This window comes from Nycticebus coucang, chromosome X (genome assembly GCF_027406575.1).
Source record: "Nycticebus coucang isolate mNycCou1 chromosome X, mNycCou1.pri, whole genome shotgun sequence".
Classification (NCBI taxonomy): domain Eukaryota; kingdom Metazoa; phylum Chordata; class Mammalia; order Primates; family Lorisidae; genus Nycticebus; species Nycticebus coucang.
The window spans coordinates 120990135-121010687 of record NC_069804.1 but is presented as its reverse complement, the minus strand read 5'-3'; the positions used below and the strand labels follow the sequence as shown (position 1 = coordinate 121010687).

The following is a 20553-nucleotide window of genomic DNA, read 5'->3' as shown; positions in this document are numbered from 1 at the left end:
TTCTTTTCTTGCTAATATGTTTGAGTTCTCTGTGGATTCTGATTATTAAACCTTTGTCAGAGGTATAACCTACAAATATTTTCTCCCATTCTGAGGGCTGTCTGCTTGCTATACTTAACTATGTTCCTGGCTATGCAGAAGCTTTTTAGTTTGATTAGGTCCCAGTAGTGTATTTTTGATACTGCTTCAATTAACTTACTAAATGCAGAATACAAATGTATACATACAATAACTAAGAAAATGCCATGAAGGCTATATTAAAGTTTGATGAAAATATTTCAGATTGTATATGAAACCAGCACATTGTACCCCTTGATTGCACTAAGGTACACAGCTATGATTTAATAAAAATAAAAAATAAAAAAAATAAAAATTAAGGTAAATAATAACATTCATATTGCTTGAGAAAAAGGGGGTCATTCTATAATAGTTCTCTTTATTGTTGATCTTCCTCCTCTTTTTTTTTTATTAAATCATAGCTATGTACATTAATGCAGTCATGGAGTAAAATGTGCTGGCTTTATATACAATTTGGAATATTTTCGTCAAACTGGTTAACATAGCCTTCATGGAATTTTACCTTCCTTCTGTTAAAATTTCATGAAAGGTGCAAGAAGCATATGCTCCCAGCTCTGGATTGATTTCTTAATTACCCGTGATTTAAAACACACAAGCCTTATGCCAGGCGGGAGAATGCCTAGGCTCACAAGTGGGATCTCTCTGTGGAAGGAGATCCCAGCACATTGTACCCCATGAACAATAATAATAATAAATAAACACACACAAGCCAAGACTAACCCTGTTTCTCCTCAACCTCAAGGCTGAGCTTCATGTGTGAGTTCTTACTGAATATGAAGGTTCATCCTCAGCAACTGTCCAGCACTTTGGGCCACTAGCCATGGCTCAGAGGCTGCAGGTGTCTCATTGGCTGAGGCAGCACAGAGTGGGACTTATGCTGTTCTCATTAGAAGGGCCCATCTATTCATGCACAATTACACAACATACAGTTTTTGTTCTGAAAGCAAGATTATAAACTTGAAGAGACAAGGATCAGATGAATGACAATAAAAACTAAAGAGGAATTTCAGACTCTGAGAAGTTTGAAACACTAATTGTGTTGTAATTGTGTTGTGAAAATTTGATTTAGCTGTTTCTGTTATGTGTTGCTGACCACATTGAGAAATGTAAGAATTTTTCTATGTAAGTCGACAAGGTTTAATCGGAATTTCACAATTCTCATATCTGTTTTTGCTCTTTATCTTTGCCACATAAGCTCCCCGCACATACACACACCACCACCACCACCACCACCACCAACAACAACAACAACAACAACAAAAACTCTTAAAAATTCTACCATTTACATGTAGAACATTGAGAGCGTGGAAAGTATCTGATGTTATTATGAAAACAACTATAACTTGAATGTTTTTTTAAAAGGGTGACCCAGTAATACAACTGACAGGAATGACCATGTACATAAGGGGTTAACTGCAGAGTCATTGAATGAAATTCATTAATGTCCTTTGGAACAAATTGCACACCAGATATAGAATAGTTTTGACATTGTAAAGTTCACAGTAAAAATGCCCCTGCAGGATGGCACCTGCCACGTGAAACACAAAAGTGACCGGGCACCACCTAGTACCTTCCCCCATAACTCCAGCAGGTGCCTTGTGGTGTGTGATACAGCTCTTTCAGGACAACTGTCCATAGCTCTGAAAAGTCTTTGGGTCTTGGTGTTCAGGGGTCCTGAGGCGGCTCACGGTGTGCCAGATGACTGCCTTATTGGCCTAGAACACAGCGGGCTTGCTAATATCTCCAAGAAACATCAGGCATAGGGCCATCTGGATCTCTCTGCTATTGGTGGAGCACTTTTTGTAGCCGGCCAGGCAGCCAGCCTCCTGGGCGATTCAGATGAAGATGTTGTGAAATAAACAAATCCATGATACTCATGGCCTCTGGAGACAGGCTGAGGCCCTGGTGGAGCCGCTTCAGGACCCTGGGGAAGTAGGTGGCGAAACTGTGCCCACTTTGGCTGGAGTGGCGACCATGGTGTCTTGGCTCTTTCTGACTCTGCTCGTCTATGACTCAGTCTCTTGGGGCTCCTTGGCTCTGGGACAGGCAGCGTCAGAGGACATCTCACAGAAGGCAAAGCCATGTAGAGATAGCTTCCAGGTGCTGGGAGAACAGAAGATGGTGCCTTTGGGTGTTTGGTGGCCGTTTAGTAGCTGCTGTGTTTCCTGATGTCATAGACCAGCTTGCTGTCTGTTTGGATGACACACAATGAAAAGAGCCTGTCAGAGAAACTCGTGAATCTCAACATGATTGGATAGTGCCCTTGGCATGTGAATCACATCCACCAATCACAGTGGGCATCTGCTGACATTTGAGTTTCCCCTCGTCTCATCAGGGGAAGGTGGAAAGTTGCCTTACAAAGCAAAGGGTTGTTTGCTCACACGCTGCCTGGGCACAGCCTTGTTTCAATTCCCTGTGTCTGTGGTAAAAAAAAAAAAAGGTCTTCCCTGAAACTGATCTCTGGTATTAAGAAGGTTGGGAACAACTTCCCTATTCAATCAGCAAGGTAGGCTCCCTAGGAAGGCTCCTAGTAACTTTTCTGGCTGGGTTCACCTCCCTATATTATAGGCCATTGAAAATGTCTCAAGATCCACATGTCCTTCATTGGCTGAGCTAGTGGAGAATGGAGCTTGGGGTCCTCTCATTGGTGCTGGGGTCATCCCAGGGATGCATACTCAAAGGTCATGAACTTATGCAATTCATAAAATAAAAAAAGGTTATAGTCTGGAAAATAACAATCTGATAAATCTGAATGTCTTACAACAGTATTTTCTGTTTCTAGGTGGGTTAAAATAGGTATTGTTTCTCAAATGTTTTCATTAAGGTATGCCTACATTGTGTTTGTATCCTAAATTATGTGTTCAAATGAATTCCTCAATAGGAATCACCTTGAAAACAATGGTTGGAGTATTTTTTCTCTTATAAGTATTATATGTATAACTTGTTATTGATATCAGCAAAATCGTGTCTCTTTGTTTTGTCAGGAAAACAAGTCATTAGATGATGATAGCTTACTTAATGCCTGTTTTCCTCATTCACCACTACCATGTGAATAATCTAACGTATTCTGTTCCCCTTCTGACAAGTCAGGCTTGTGGTCCCAGAAATGTTTGCACAGCCCAATTATGTCCCAGTTTTAGCATCCTTTCTGTAATGATACTTTTCCCTTTCTGAAACAATCTCAAGCAGCAATAAAATGGTCCTAATTGATTTGATTTCTTAAAATGACTTCTCACAATGTATAAGGTGCCTTAGACTGGCATGCAAGATTAACATCCCCAAAATATGTGTTTCTCATATTGACAAACACTAGCATTTTGAGGCAACAACACTGAACACGATATTATTAAGTGATTTAGTGAAATGCATTTTCCCTTCCTGGCTCACAGTTCTTTCTCTAACAGCTCATGGTTCTGAAAAGAACCTTTGCTTTCCTACATGTTTTCTTGAATGTGTATAACCATCTGGAAACAATTTTCAGGAATGCACTCACACAGTATATTCCCTCACCAGAGAGATAAAAAGATAGAAATCCATTTTTTTAAGTGGGGAATCTGTGACATATTCTAGTACATTTATACAGTAACAAACCAACAGAAAACACTAGCGCCACAAAGAAAGTATAACAGAAATTAAAAGGTGTCAAAAGCAACATGCATATGAACATTCAAATTACTTGATCAAAAAGGAGTCACTCTACTTTTCTTATGCTGACCTTCCTCCCCCTTTGATTTCATACAAGAAACAAGAGATATGTCTTGCTCTTAGTTGTGGATTCATATTTATAAACTTCCATGATTAAAAACAAGCCTACAGATATAGGAAAAGAATTCACCCCTTTACTTATCAATGTTGAGGCTGAATTTTAACTGAAGGCTCTTACTGCATTAGCCTTAGCAACAGTCTCACACACTGGAACAAGGACTGTGGCTCAGTGGCCCTAGGTCGAAAACTCTGACCAAAAACCAGTGCCACTCCATGAATGTCCCAGCCTTCAGAACAATGAGCTTAATAAAACTAACTTTTATGAATATGCAGCCTCAAGTATTCTGTTAGAGGATCATAAAATGGACTAGGCACAGGATGAATTAAGAAATACCTTTCTAGCATGGTCCCTGCACAAGGATGACACGCAAATTCATGAAGTGTTCCATATTTTTATCTGTGTTAAAATAATAAAAACATTCAACACAAAAGAAAAAAAAAAAGAAAAACCTTTCTGACAAGTTCATCCTGGAAAATAGAGGAAGAAGCCAGCATGTTTGTGCTGGGGGCCTAATGTGGCCCCACATGGACCCTCCCCTCTCCTCCTTCTCTGCCTCTCCTCCTAACACAAACACAAAGAACCTAGTTAGATAACCCCCCACTACCGAGGAAACTCATGCCACAGGACCTTAACCAACAAAAGAACTCTGGGCAAGCTGTGGAATTTGCTCACTCCCTATGTCCTCATATGAAAGTCATCTCTACTAGCCCTGGGCACAGTCACAAGCTGTGCCCTACACAGACAGGTCCCTGTCCGTTTCAGTAAACCTGGTTTGAACTTCTCTTCTCCTGACCTCCTCTCTAGAATCACAATGATAGCTTTCATATGCTGCCGAACACTCGGGACTGATGACTGATGGCAGAGGGCTGGTAGCCTAGACTAATCTCACTGCTAGCCTCCATAGCCACCCTTGTTTCCTCATAGCCTGGTGCTACTAATCATGCCCAGAACTAACTCCATAGACCCACATGTGGATGAACTCTAGAGTATCTCACCCCAAGTTTCATTTAAGGGTGAGTAGAGCCCTAAACACCTTCCAACACAACCTCTCTCAGCTTGCCCTTGGCTCTATCTGTGCTTTTATGTCCTCATGTCCCTCACACTTCTTTATTCCATTTTTCATGCCTCACAAGTTTTTTTTTTAATTTATTTCCAACAATGTGCTCTCTTCTGGAGTCTCAGGTACCTCAAATCATTTTATTTATTGCTTTAGGCCAAGTTATGGACCCTAGTTCATGCTTCTAATACTTAAACAGGCCTAACAACTCACACCTGTAACTTTCACAGGTGGGGTCCATAGTCCTTTAATTTTTTTGGAGTTTTTGGCCAGGGCTGGGTTTGAACCCACTACCTCCAGCATATGGGGCCAGTGCCCTACTCCTTTGAGCCACAGGCACCGCCCAGCTCTATAGTCTTTTAATAAACAAGATAGAGAAAGGACAGAAAAAGAGAGAAAATGGGACTTACAGCAGCCCTGAAAGCAGAAAAGTTATTAATAATGACTGTCACTTTAGAACCTCTCCAGAGATTGTTACTCAAAAGGCCCATTCAAATAGACCACACACTTCTACAGAAAGAAGCCTGTCCCCACTGCAACTGAAATAAATTGCTCCAAGAGGCATCAATCACTAGAACCCCAGAACCATGTCCTCTCAGTAAAAGAGAAATGCACTAGAAGGAAGATTATAATCACTTTAGAACAGGAGGTTACATTGGCGTTCTGGACCTAGTGATCCTCTAAATTGACATCCTCCATACCCATGAACCCACAGGAGCAGTTTCCATCTAACTGACATGTCTAACTTGTAAATGGACTCCACTTTGTCATACCAGGATGATCTTCAGTAACTTACTCTGTAACATCACACCAGGATGGCCTTAAATAACTTACTCTCTAACGCATGTAAGCAAATAAATTCTAATAAATACTGGAACCAAGTCCTCTTCTGTCTAAATTTGAAAGACCACACTTTTCTTTCTCTTATCTCCACATTAAAATAACAAATAAAATTAAAATAAAATACAATTTCCCCCCTTAAATATTCCAATGGTTTTCAGTTCTCTGGAAGATAAAGATATCGTACTCATCTTGTTATTTCTTTCTAATTTCCCTCCCAACCATCTTAGAGGCTTAAACTACGCATGACAGAAGAAGGTGCCTTTGCACCTTTTCACAGGAGACTTGCAGTTTCTAAGCAACCAGTCTGGTCTGATCTGAGAGGGCATCACTTGGCTCTGGGAGCAAGCTACCCACTTGTGATCTTACACTGAGACATTCTGTCCTTGTTTGACAGCCCCAGGGGATGCTGGATCCTACCCCTCATGGGCCCCCTCTCTGCAATACTCCTGTTATTAATGATTGTGCCATGTGTCATCCAATTCCTGTTCTCATTTTACTCAAGACAGGAGAAAAAACTGGCAACCACACTTGCGACCCAATTTCTACCACTCTCAAAACTTTCCTAGTAAACCCCAACCCACACAGTCCTACCGACACCTGACTCATCCAGTGGTCTACAACTATGACCATATTCGGCCAGAAACAATTTCAAAAGACTGGCCATTGTCCCCATCACCCCTTTTAAGAAAAGTCATAAATGTCAGGTGGCCTAAAGTAGCCTCACAATGACCCTCCTCCCTCCCCTTCCTCTGCTCCTAAGACACAGAACACAAAGAACAGCTGGCCCCACCCCCTGAAGACATTGATTGCCAAAGGACCCTAACACAACAAAGCTCCCCGGACAAACTGGAATTTTCCCACCCCCTATGCCCCCATATAAAGGTGTCTCTAACTGCCCCTGGTGTAGAAGTCATCTTTGTCCTACCCTGGCAGGTCATGGTCCCTTTTCAAAAAACCTGGCCTGAACTTGTCACTTTCAGTCTCATCTCTGGTTTACCCTGTGACACCTTTCAGTTTGTTTATGTGAGGGGGGTTGATCATATATTTTATTGGTAGCAAGTTAAGGACATTAACTCAAAAAATGTATAGACATGTGTCCTGACTAAAGGATTCAATTACTCAAATTTCAAGTAGGATGTGTACATCCAGATTTATAGACATGATTGTAAAGAAGTTTTACTGTGGGCTTTCCTCACTGGCTTTATTATATTGCATTCTTTTAAATACAAAGAACCTGAGATCATTTTCCTAGTATTTATTATTTTATTTTATGAATGGTAGAATCTGCTTTGCCATAAAGGTCTCACAAGAAGGAAACAAAAAATTCTGGAAATTTTGAAGGATAACAAGTCACTGTGCTTCATTACTTAAATTACACATAATATTCAAGTTCTTAAGTGTTTTCCTTGGTACAATCCCTGCAATTATTTCTTACAGAATTGCATTTAAGAAATGTTTTTGTATCTACTATCATGAATTGTTTTAATGTTAAAATATTTTCATATGATTTTTTAAATAAATCATAGCCGTATACATCAATGCATTTATGGGACACAATCTGCTGATTTTATATACAATTTGGAATGCTTATATCAAACAGGTTAATATAGCCTTCACTTCACTTAAATAATTATTGTGTTAAGACATTTATACTCTGCTCTTAATCGATTTGACATGTACCCTTGCAATATGTACCATAGGTGTGGTCCCACCAATTACCCTCCCTCGACCCATCCTCCTCCCTCCCCTCCCCATCCTCTTTCCCCTTTATCTTGGGCTGTAGTTGAGTTATAGCTTTCATATGGAAGTATGGGTGCTTATATATTGGTTTCATAGTAGAGCTGAGCACATTGGATACTTTTTCTTCCATTATTGAGATACTTTACTAAGAATATGTTCCAGCTCCATACATGTAAACATAAAAGAGGGAAGTCTCCATCTTTCTTAAGGCTGCATAATATTCCATGGTATACATATACTATAATTTATTAATCCATTCATAGGTTTATGGGCACTTGGGCTTCTTCCATGATGTGGTAATTATGAATTGGGCTCCAGTAAACATTATGATGCAAATATATTTGTTGTAATGTGATTTTTGGTCTTCTGGATATATACCTAGTAGAGGAATTGCAGGATTGAATGGCAGGTCTACTTTTAGACTCCTAAGTGTTCTCCAAACATCTTTACAAAAGGAACATATTAGCTTGCATTCCTACCAGCAGTGCAGAAGTGTTCCCTTTTCTCCACATTTACCCCAACATCTGTGGTTTTGGGATTTTGTTATGTGGGCTCATCTTACAGGAGTTAGATGATATCTCAAAGTGGTTTTGATTTGCATTTCTCTGATGATTAAAAATGATGAACATTTTTTCATGTGTCTATAGGCCATATACCTGTCTTCTTCAGAGAAGCTTCTGTCAAATCTCTTGCCTACAATGAAATGGGATAACTTGTTATTTTCTTGTTAATAAGTTTGAGTTCTCTGTGGATTCTGGTTATCACACCTTTGTCAGAAACATAACTGGAAAATATCTTCTTCCATTCTGAGGACCATATGCTTGCTTTACTTACTGTTTATTGGCTGTGCAGAAGCTTTTTAGTTTGATCACATCCCAGTAATATATTTTTGGTGTTACTTCATTTGCTTGGGGGCGGGGGTCTTCCTCATAAATTATTCTCCCAGGCCAATTTCTTCAAGTGTTTCCTCTGAAAACTCTCCAAGTATTTTTATAGTTTCATGTTTTAAGTTTAAATCTTTTATCCAGTTAGAGTCATTTTTTGTTAACAGTGAAATGTGTGGGTCTAGTTTCAAAGCATAAATATTTTCATATGGTTGATATAATTTTGCTCTATAGGAAGATTTCTTGACAATTAATTTTGTTATGTATTTGTAAATTATTTAAATACAATAGCTGTAATTTATATTCACCACTTCCAACATTTGGAGCACTTTCAACATTTATATTTAAGAAAACAGATTGAGGGCGGCACCTGTGGTTCAAAGGAGTAGGGCACCAGCCCCTTATATAGGAGGTGGCCGGTTCAAACCCAGCCCCAGCCAAAAAGAAAAAAAGGAATACAGATGGAACCCAGGTAAATGTTTTGTGTCATCTCTGCAGAACCTGTGGATTTGCCATTTCCCCTTACTCCCATTCCCTGAAGAATGTCTTCAAACCTGGAGACAAGAGCTGGATTGCCAGGTCCTTTTATATCTATGAACACTCTGCTGCCATATCAGGGCATTCCTACTCCTCCAGTGAGGCTTGCCTCTGAATAATGGGGGGTACAGAGTAGGAACAGTACAACTCAAAACTTAGTCAGAATCATTCCTGTGGTGTAATGGAATTGGGTCATACAGGTCAAACTATTTAGCTCAAGTTAAACTTGTTAGGCTTTACATTTCAGAAACATCTTTTAAAGTGCTCATAGTGTAGCATCAATCAGCTCCTGGGGTGTCAGATGTTCTTTTTCTCTGGGGGCCATCTTTTTACCTTTGTTAGAATCAAGCAACAGGAAGTGCACAGGAAAGAAGCCACTGTGATTGGTGGATGTGGTGTCCAACCCAAGAGGATGATTCAATCATGTTAAAGGCCAAGAGGCTCCCTGACAGGCATCCCTCATTGTGCATCATCCAATCAGACAGCAAGCTGGCCCATGACGTCAGAAAACACGTAGCCTAGGAAATGGTCCAGAAACACCTAAAGGCACCATCTTCTGTTCTCCCCAGTCTCTGGTAGCTGTCTCCTCCATGGCTGAACCTTCCTCTGAATGGACCTGTCTGGGAACCAAGGTTCCCCCAGAGGCCGTGCCATCAACAGTCCACAAACAGAAAGAACCAAGGCACCATGGTAGCCACTCCAGCCAGGGTGGGGACAGTTTTGCCTATGGACCCTATGGTCCTGAAGCGGCTCCACCAGTGCCTCAGCCTGTCACTGGAGGCCATGAATGTTCATTCATGACATCTTTGAGTAAATAGCCCAGGAAACCAGCCACCTGACTCTCTACAAGAGCTCTACCATCAACACCAGAAAGATCCAGATGCTCCTGCACCTGATGCTGCCCAGGGACATCGGCAAGCATGACATTTACCAGGCCAACAAGGCAGTCATCCAGTACACCACAAGCAAGTGAGCTACCTCAGGACTTCCTGATCACCGAGACCCAAAGGCTCTTTTCAGAGCCATGCACAGTTGTCCAAAAAGAGCTTTAGTCCACCATGAGGCACCTTCTGGAGTTCAGGGGAAGGTAGTAGGTGGCCTCCTCCAGCTTTGTGGGGCATTGGGCATGTGATATTCTACCAATGTTTAAGGCATTATTTTATGAGAAGTAAAGATTGCCAACTCCAATGTATTTGTATTGCAACTCACTCTAAGGAAAACTGCTGGATTTTCTTAATTGTGTTGCATTTCATCTCTTTCCTAAATAGTCATTTTATTGGTTATTTTCCTAGGTTATCCTTTGTGGGGCCCTTTTCATTATAATGATCTTTGTCTTTTTCACTCTCATTCTCTCTTGAGTGTTTGATGTAACTTTCCAGAAGTTTGTTGTGTGAGAATAGATAACAGTCAGAAGCTAGTTACAAAAAAGTAGAAAAGTTAGACAGGCATGGTGATGGGCACCTAGTTTCAGCCACCTGGCATGTTGAAGTAGGAGGATCAGTTGAGCCTGCAAGTTTGAGATTGCAGGGAGCTATGATGCCAGAGCACTCCAGTCTGAAACTTTGTTGCTAATTAAATAAAGAAATCAAGAATCTAGCTGACTTCGGCTAGGCGGGATGGTTAGGAGATTCTTCAGATATCAAACAATACCAATCACCACTCTGCTATTACAGAAAAAAAAAATTTGCACATGAATTTCTAACTTTCATGTTAACATTATAAAATGCATTTTTATGGTTTAAAATCATTAAAATTTGTGTTGTAATAAATTTTAAGTAAACACTAGCATATACAACTTGCATAAAAGCTCTTTGGGTTCCTATTAATGTTTAGAAGTGTACAAGTTGCCCTGAGACCCAACTGCTGTAGATAATTAACAGATTTGCAGTATCCTCAGATCAAATTAAAAGATCTATTTCCTTCTTCACCGGATTAGCCTTTTAAAACATTCAATGCTTAATACACATCAGGAATTTCAAATCCTACTGCTAATAGGAATCTTTCTCACCACCTTCCTTACTTGCATAGGGATGACACTTGAATTTTATCATCAAACATGATGGTCCTGTGTTCACAGTAGCAGTTCTGGTTTTCTAGGCCTTTTATCTAACATCATCGATATCAAATATTCACAACAAGCTGTTTTAGGGACTCTTGAGCTGCACTTTTGTTGAATTGCTTGGCTTATTCATGTAAGTTATATTTATAGATTTTCAAATACTGAATTTTATAAGCATTCTTGTATGGAAATACCTTCCTCCTAATGGCTTTCCTGAATATTATTTTAGCCCATTCCTGTGCATCATCCTAGTGAAATTACTGACTGTGAAATGTTCCCAACTCCTTCGAGGTCGGGTTTCTCATGACTTCTGCACCCTTGGCCACTTGCTTCCTTCAACAATCTCCAAAGCTCCACTGTGCCCTGGGGGCTTCAATTTCCCAGGAGCAGCCTGGGCCTTAGGCTTATTAGCTAGGCTTCCTCTGCAGCAAGAACTTGAGCTGTGCTGTGGGGCAAACCAGGGTGTAGGGGAGTGGCCTTGACCTCCTGAGGAGTCTTTCTTCCACCTTTTTTCTTCTCTGCATGCCTCATATTTGAGGCCAAAAGTGTTGAAAAGGTAGGCTGTGCTCCACCCTACCCACCTCCAACTAGGGCAAGCGCTGAATTCCAGGCATTCCAACCCTGCTCCTTGATCACTTCAGTGTAGAGACTCCTCAAAATCAAATTGCTAGTCTGTATATTCCTCATTCAGTCCTCAAGGGGAGGCTAGCTAATCCTCCGAAAAGGCCAGACCCCACTCTTACTTGGGGGAGCTGCAGGTCATGGCCCAGCACCGTGTGTCAGGGTTGCAAAAAGACATTTCTCATGTATGAGGCTTCTTTGTCTCTTTATTAGCAGGGTGATCGCATAATTTCTTGTCCAATGAATGTAAACACTTTTGAGAGAAAAAGACAAGGGGTTATGCATAATTGTGCTGGGATAATGGGAAAACTCAGGACTTTTGGGAACACTTCGAGAGAAAAGGTCTAGGGATATATTAAGAACATCTCTAGGTGCTTGGGGATATTCAGAGCAACAAGGATGGTGGGGAAATAAGTGTTTAACTTTTACTATCTCCTTTATTCATGATTTGTTCTCTTTCACATTTTGGTGTTTTTGTATTCTGGAGACACGTGATGTTGCTAGGCTTCATTAACAGGGGAAAGACACACACCATGGTACGCGTGTCTGCTTGGGTTTTCTGACCAATATGAGCTAGTGGAACTAGACCCTACAGCAAGAATTAGTAAGGGCACAGGATTTGGGGTCAGATGAGATCTGACTAAAACCCTAGCTGTGCCTTTTCTTAGTTGGACTGCCTTGGCCAAGTAGCTTGATCTCTCTGAGCCTCAATAGAGTAGGTGTCCACAATCCACAATGTCATTAGGAGGATTCAGAGGGCTAATGCAGACAGATTGTCAGATGAACATTCAGAAGTCAATGAATAGTGGCTGTTATTTTTCTCAGTCTTGAGATTTATGCCCTCAGACAATTGGAGTGGGTGGAGGTGAGTTTAAGTGCCAGAGAGCTCAATGAACTTGTTCTCCTGGATACCTGGGTTTCATTTGTTTGCTTAGGGCCGACAGTGAAATAAAGGAGGCGGTCTTTTCCCTTCTTTTCCCTCCTCTATGTTAGGAAAGTTGCAGAAGTGATGCTTCTCTAAATCATGGTGGGAAGTTGCTAGGAAACAATTAGAACTTGCCCTGTGGTCTTGCTGGCTTTTATGGCAAGCTATGCCCCTTTACTCCCATGAATCCCCACTACCCATGCCTCCCTCCCAAGTATCCCTCCAATCCCAATTTTATTCACCTCTCAAAATTCGATTTAAATCCTACCTCCTCAGAAAATGTTCTGACCAGCCCAGCCCACAGTGATCTCTCTCTGAGTCTTATGATCTCCAACTATAAAATGGCATACTACAAACAACACCCCTAAAGAGGGATAGTGATTAGGACTAGATGTGAGAACAGTTGAAGCATGCCAGGTGCCTCCTCTTCTGACTACTGTGAAGCTCCAGGATGCATGTACCATTCCCTTGATCATAGACCACCTTCTATTGATAGTAATATGGTGGCCTTTCCAGGAAGCAAATCCAGGGGTGACTCTAAATATTATGCTAGATTAAGTTTCTAATGAATGCCTGTGAATTGGTGCATGGGAGGAATGAGAGAAGTATAGGTCAGAATAGGAGTGACTGTACCCTTACTTAGAATTGGTAGCAGGAGGCCAGCTTGAGAAAAAGGTGTAGTAATAAAGAGGTAGGGCTGGAAGAATCCCTGAGCCCACTTAAAGGGATACAGTCACTCTATGACAGGGAGAAAAATGGAGAGGTGTTTGGTCAAGCTAAACTTCAAGGCAGTCATCCCAGGGAATTCCAAAGCAGCTCCAAGATCCCAAAACTTAGCAGTGGAGGACCAAGGCCAGGGCCTTTCTCAAGGTGAATTCTAGGACAAATATGGATCAGGTCTGCCTTCTTTGAAGAGGGTGATTAATCTAGAAGCTTTTGCATCCCCTTGGCATCCAGGCTGTGCATCCCACTCTAATAGATCGTTAGGAGAGAAGTGGGACAGACTATCAGGTATGGGGTCTACAATTAGGCTTAGAGATAAGTTCCACTGTGCTCTTGCATCAGTGGCAATGGCGAGGAAAGCAGAGGGGTTTTGCCACTTAATTCAGCAGACCTCTGTGGTTTGAGACTAGCCTGAGGCCATGGCTATGATCTTGCCAAGCTGCCTAGAGGACTGGTAACCCTAGTCCTAAACACAGTGCTCAAACCTCTGATTCTGACCCTGAGCACTGTAGGGACATGGGATTGTGCTTAGGGAGGCTTCCTCTATGGCAAACGGAGTGAGACCTCCTCTGGTAAGTGCTCCCAGCATCCATTAGCTGTGTCTTTGGTCCCTACACATCTCCAAGAGATCCCACCTAGACCAGAGGAAAAAGCCCTTCCTTGAATGAGCTCCTGGGTTTCTAGTTCTACCCATGCCCTGGGTTTGAGGGATTGGTATTTGAGAAACCTCTGTGAAGAAGCAGGGGACATCCAGGCTCTCTCACATGGCCTCCCACAACAGCAACCAATTATACTACCTGCCTCCACTCACAGGACCCCTCCCCCCTGCTTTGCTCAAGAAAGCAGCATCAGTCAGAGCTGAGTTCCCATACTGACTCACCCACTCCAACTGTGTGAGGCCTGGCATGGCAACTGACTTAACTCTCTATAGTTTTCTCCTTTGTATATTGGCCGTATAAATAGTGCTTACCTCCCAGGTTTGCAGAGACCCATTTCAGAGGGTGACCCTATGTCGTCCCCCCCCATAACTGTCCAGGAGAAGGGAAATAACCAACTACCACGAATGTAATAAAACTCAGTGCAATCATCAATGTACATCATACAACCCAACCCTGAGTTTATATCTTTCTAGTTCTGTGTGATGGGGGAAAAATTGTCAGCTGTTCACTGTTGGTTAAAACAAGAAAACAAAGACAAACCTGAAATCAACACTTTCAGTTACTTTTCATTCTCCAAGCAAACTTCAGAAAAATGTTATACACTGTATTGCCTAAATGAAAATACAGACAGAAAATATATCCAATACTGATATTCCCACTGCTTAACTTTATAAGGTAAAATCTTACAGATACAATATACCCCCTCGTCTACACCTCCATGATATAGGGCCCCTTCCTTCTGCAGAAGTAACTCCTACATTACACTGATGTTTCTAATTGCCATGAATGTCTGTAAACCTCTACTACATTGATGTGAACTACCAGAAGACCTATACTGATTGCAATATTTTGCATTTTTCTAAGCTTTTTTATCACAATGTAAGTGTTTTTCTGTAATGTGCTATTTTCTCTCACTGCTGTATCTGAGATAGAGCCATAATAATTTTGGTCTCTCTAGTTCACTTAAATTCATTCCTGAATGCTTTTTCACTTTTGCCAATGTATCAGAATTTATTAATCCCTTTTATGGTGAATGAGCCTTTAATTTGTTTCTGAATTTGTGCCTAGGAAGTGAAATGCTGTTAAGAACATTCTCTTATGTGTCTGCCCCTGCACATGCCCTGATATTATGTACTTAGGAATGGAATGGCTACTGCCAGCATCATGTGCATTCTTCTGCATGAATCTGTATTGCTAGATTGCTCTCCATGGTGGTCAGACCAATTTGAGCTCTTATGGGCAGAATGCCAGGGTCACCATTGCTCTACATTCTCACCAGCATCACGCGATGCCAGCCTTTTTCAATCTTGCACCTCTGATGGTGTGCAGTGATATCTCGTGGTGATTGTACCAGGCAGTTCTCAGTCTACTTGTGAGGTGGCCACTCTTTCTGTGTCTTTTTGTGTTTGTTGAACCACTTGTGCTTCCATTTCTATAAAATGCCTGGTTAATCTTACTTTTATTTAATAAGCACACAAATCACAAAATTACCTCCAAGTAGCCCTTAGCCATGTCTCACAAATTTCTTCTCACTCATTTCTCAATGTTTTCCAGGTCCCTTAATGATTTCTTTTTTGACTCATTATTACTTTAGAGGGGGTTGGTGAACCCTAAGCATATGGTTTTTTTAAAAGTTATTTTTGTTGAGGGACTTTACCTAACAAATGCAATCAATGTAACCTGGTTCTTTGTTCCCTCAATTAATTCTCAACTATGAAAAAGAAAAGTGGTTTTTTTTAGAGGAGGGCCTTACACAGCCACACATGAACACTTTTACCTCACCTCCTCCTTTTCCTCTCCTGCTACAATGAAGACTCAAAGGATTTGACTAGCTCCATCCTCTCTCCCAGAAGTTCAAGCCAAATACCCTAACATTCTGGACATGCTGTGCAATTTGTGCATGCCCTAAGTCCCCATATAAAATGGGTCTTTAACTGTCCCCAGGGTGCAGAGGCCACCTTTGCACTGCCCAGGTGGTTCACCTTCCCCTTTAAATAAACCTGGCCTGAACATCTCTCTTCTCATCTCATGTTGGGTACCACCTCTTATACCTTTCATATGGTGCCAGAAACTCAGGACTGGCACCTGACTGGCAGATGGCTGCTGGCCTCCCTAGTCCCCCCAGTTTTCTCAGAATCCAGTCCTAGTCTAGTTGTGCCCAGACCCTATTCTGCTGACCTGCCTGTCAGAGAATCATAGAGGAGTTCACCAGAACTTCCATTAAAATGCAAGTAAGGTCCCTGAATAGCTTCAAACAAAACCTCTCTTGGCTCACTCCTTGGCTCACTCCATGCCTCTATGTCCCCACATCCTCCTCACATCGTTTGTTCCTTGGCACCTAATTAGAGAGTCTTGTCCTAGCACTGTGCTCTCTTCTGGGGGTCCTAGGAACCTCAGATCACTTTGTTTTCCATTTGTCACTTCAAGCCCAGGCTGCACCATCATTGAGGTTCTTAAGTTCCCAGGGACCTCAAGTTTTATGAGATAAAATAGGGAAGGCTGACTTTTCTCAATCTCTTTTCATTTCTCACTCCTCCATGTGCTGGTTCATGGGAAACAAGGTGTGCCTTTTTTCCACCCAGGTAGGGGGGAGGACGTCTGAGACTTGAAAGCTGGCCCTTACACATCCCTCAACAGACACACCCCAAGGATGTCTCCTTCAACCTCAATACAAATTAGTAAATCAGACCTTCAATTTTAGTATTTTAAAGAACTTAACTAATTTACTCCAATAAATTGGCAGATAAAATGAAATACCCCATCTTCCAGCATTTCTTCCCTCTGCTCTTATGCCTCCCTATACATATTGTTGCTGGAACACCTCCCCTTTTATCTTCCCCATCTTCCTTATTATCTTCCCTCCACTGGGGATTACTCTGGCTCTTACCATTCCTCCTCCTTCTAAATAGCCCCTGGGGCCTCTCCCCTACTCTAGAGATCCTTTGAATTCCCACAGCCTCCTGCCCCCGCCCAACAGCCACACACTCACACCCACAGTGCAGGCAGGTCTCAGGACAAAAGACACAGAACCACCAGGCTGCAGACCCAGGACCTCCTAAGGCTCTCTCTGCAGTGACAGGGAAAGCCATACACCTCCCTATGCCCCATACATAATCAGGGGTGTGGGGACAGGAACAGCACCCAGGCAAGCTCACACTCCTGGCATCTACCTCACCCACCCACTCCCCACCTTGATGGATCTCTCTCTGCCCTTCTGCTGGCCTCTCACTTCTGTTGTGGGCCTTCCCCCACCCACCTAATTCCACCCTCCCTCTAGTTTTGGATGGAGAAAGGGTAGAGATATAAAACGACACTGACAGCAGCCCCAGAAGCACAAATTTTTTTCAATAGTGGTTGGCACTTGAAAACTTCTCCAGCAATAGTTACTCAAAAGGCATAAACAAGAAGACTGCACCCTGCTACAGAATGGAGCCCTGCTCACCACTGTGACTTTGGGTCCCTAAAATAAAATGCCCCAGAGGAATCTCTCAGTAGAAGCTTGGAACCCTGTCCTCTCAACCAAGGGGAAAGGCACTGGAAGGGAGCATATAATCTCCACCATTGTCTCCATCATTTCTTTTAACAAGAGTCTAATGTAGCCAGGTTTGAACATTTTCTCCTCCTCCTGCTCCTCTCCTCCTAAGACAAAGACACAGAGCATGTGGTAGCCCCATCCTCCAACAGATGTTCAGGCCACAGATCCTAACTTTTTAAGCAAGCTGTGGAATTCTCCTGTCGCCCTGAGGCCCCATATGAACGAGGTCTCTAAGTGCTTCCCTTATGCAGACACCCCGTTCAGTAAACCTGGGATGAATATCTCCACACTGGTCTCTTCTCTGGATGCCATCACTTACACATTTCACTTTTGTGTTTGCTTTGTAACTTAGCTGCATATATACTGAATATTTCTTGAACCTTGCTTTATCCTCAGAGATTTTCAGTATGGGAAGGAAAAAAGGAGAAATTTATTCTCGCATCTCTCACTGCTCAGGCAGTCCTAAGGGGACTCACCTGGGGATAGTGTACTGGAGGACCGCCTTTGCAGCCTTGAATTTGGTTCACTTGCCAAGCTCTCTGGGTAGCACCATGCGCAGGGCGTTCTGGATCTCTGGTGGTGATGGTGAATGGCTTCCTGGGCCATTTGCTCTAAGATGTCATAAACAAATGACTCCATGACTCTCGCGGCATGTGGACCTGCTTCAGGACTGGGGGAAGTATGTGGCAAAACTTTCCCTGGCCTTGCTGGGGCAGCAACCACAGTGCAGCAACTTCAGCTTTGGCTCCATGAGAGAGTCTGGCATCCAGAACTCACATTCATTATGCCTGAGGAATTACACACAGTCCTGGCCAGCAGAGTGCTCCTGAAAGTCAAGGGAACTGGCTGTCCAGCTCCTTCCTCAAGTCTTGGTGTAAACTCACACTGAATCTAGAGGAGGAGAAATGGCAAAATCACTGTCTCCAAACAGTCAATGCAAACAGATATGGGTGTATGTTAAAAAATATATACCTGAGAACATTCAATGTTGACCAAGTTTAAAACTATCTACCATATTTAGATTCTAAAATTGCCCTAAGTGTTAAGTTTGGTGAACACATATTGGAGTTGTTCTATCCAAATGAAACTGATAAATAAAACTGATATTTTCCTTGAAAATAACTTCTTCAAGAAACTTTTGGTGAGAATGTAAACTAATAATAGAGAAATGTTTTACAATTAAAATAATCTATGATAATATACACAAAAGTAGTTTTTCCATATGTTTACATAGAAATCAATTACATAAATTCAACAAAGACAAGACTTACGAACTTCACTACAAAGAACGATTGAAGTAAGGGGGGACATTGAGAGCTACCATCCCAAACGCCCAAGCTGCCCAGTGTCTTACCTGTCAGACATTTAGGGAAAAGGTAGAATTCTCTTTATTTTTTTAATTTATTTTTATTATTAAATCATAGCTGTGTACATTAGTGCAATCAAGGGGTACAATGTGTGGGTTTCATATACAATCTGAAATATTCTCATCAAACTGTTCAATGTAGCCTTCATGGCATTTTCTTAGTTACTGTATGTAGGCATTTGTATTCTGCATTTAGTAAATTTCACCTGTACCCATTCTAAGATGCACCGTAGATGTGACCCCACCCATTACCCTCCCAACACCCCCTTCCCCTTCCTTGGCCCTTTCCCCATAGTCTTGTGCTACAGTTGGGTTATAGCCTTCATGTGAAAGCTATAATTTAGCTTCATAGTAGAGCTGAGTACATTGGATACTTTTTCTTCCATTCCTGAGATACTTTGCTAAGAAGAATATGTTCCAGCCCCATCCATGTAAACATGAAAGAGGTAAAGTCTCCATCTTTCTTTAAGGCTGCATAATATTCCATGGTATACATGTACCACAATTTGCTAGTCCATTCGTGGGTCAATGGACACTTGGGCTTCTTCCATGACTTAGCAATTATGAACTGGGCTGCAATAAACATAGAATTCTCTTTAAACATTAAATGATCAATAATAATGAGAAAAGTCTTCAGAGTATGATGAAAACATTAATTTTTATTTTAAAAATATAACATCATGAGAAATCCAATGATAGTAGTATAGAAATAATAATTGTAAGCATTTCTTTTGCAAATGAAGGTACATGAATGCTGCCTGAACCATTGTCAGTGAAATCCTTGTTTTAATTTGAAAAAGTAGACAAGAGATGTGTCCAGATAGTCTCTGGATTCCTATCCTGAAATCATCATCATATAAACCCATGAGCAATCAAACAACACAAAAACTAACATACAAATATTTTGCTCTATCTCCTAGAGCGATCATTCCAGAAAGGTGCTTTGTGGTTTATCCTTAGGTCACCTCTGCACCCTATAGGCTAATGGTGGAGGCACAGGAGCTGCAGGTCCTTAATTAACTGAGGCAGCAGAGAATGGGCTTTGAGTTTCCCCCACTGGATGCTCCTTTCATCACATAATGAATGACTCAAGTATTATTTCTACCTTGATTTCTATAATCACCCAAATAGCCATTATCTCTATTAGGTGTGCTCTGCACAGTTATTATTTGTTTTAATTAACTAATGTTTGCTAACTTATTTCATTAGAATTCCTTTTTGCATGTCAGATTATCTTTCTCAAATCACTTTCCATCTTCCTGAAGTAATTCTTTAAACATTCCTTTAATGTGGAGTGTAATGATGTGAATGGTTGTTATTTTTCTGATTGAGAATGTCTTTATATTCAGGCTGTGTACCTCAGAAAACACACTGCAAGAAAGAATTTAGTGTGCATGACATACATTCAGGATCAACACCTGAGGAAGGGCAAAAAAGGAAGCTGGAGTGGGCCGACGAGGGCGTTCTTAATATAGGCCCAATAAAAGGCTCTTCTAATCTCAAGGAGACCTCTGAAGGTAAAATCCCAGTCCTCAGTGTTGGGAATTGATGGCCATATCTCTATACCCACATATAGACCAGCACTTGAATGTGGTCCATCTTGGGAAATACACGAACTTGGACAAGGAATCTCCTGAAGCTCAGGTCATACCTGAAGGTACTGATGGCTGCCAACTGACAAATAACTGCTGTCCCAGCAGCTGAAGCAGCAAGTCGGTCCTTGAATGGTGTTCTAAGTCCATCTGCATGTCTGTGACAGC

General features: G+C 41.6%; 1 pseudogene; it reads left to right on the top strand.

The window, feature by feature from the left end:
• Nucleotides 1-4118: 4118 nt before the first annotated feature.
• On the top strand, nucleotides 4119-4238 carry LOC128578780 (uncharacterized; annotated as a pseudogene).
• The last annotated feature ends 16315 nt before the right edge of the window (nucleotides 4239-20553 follow it).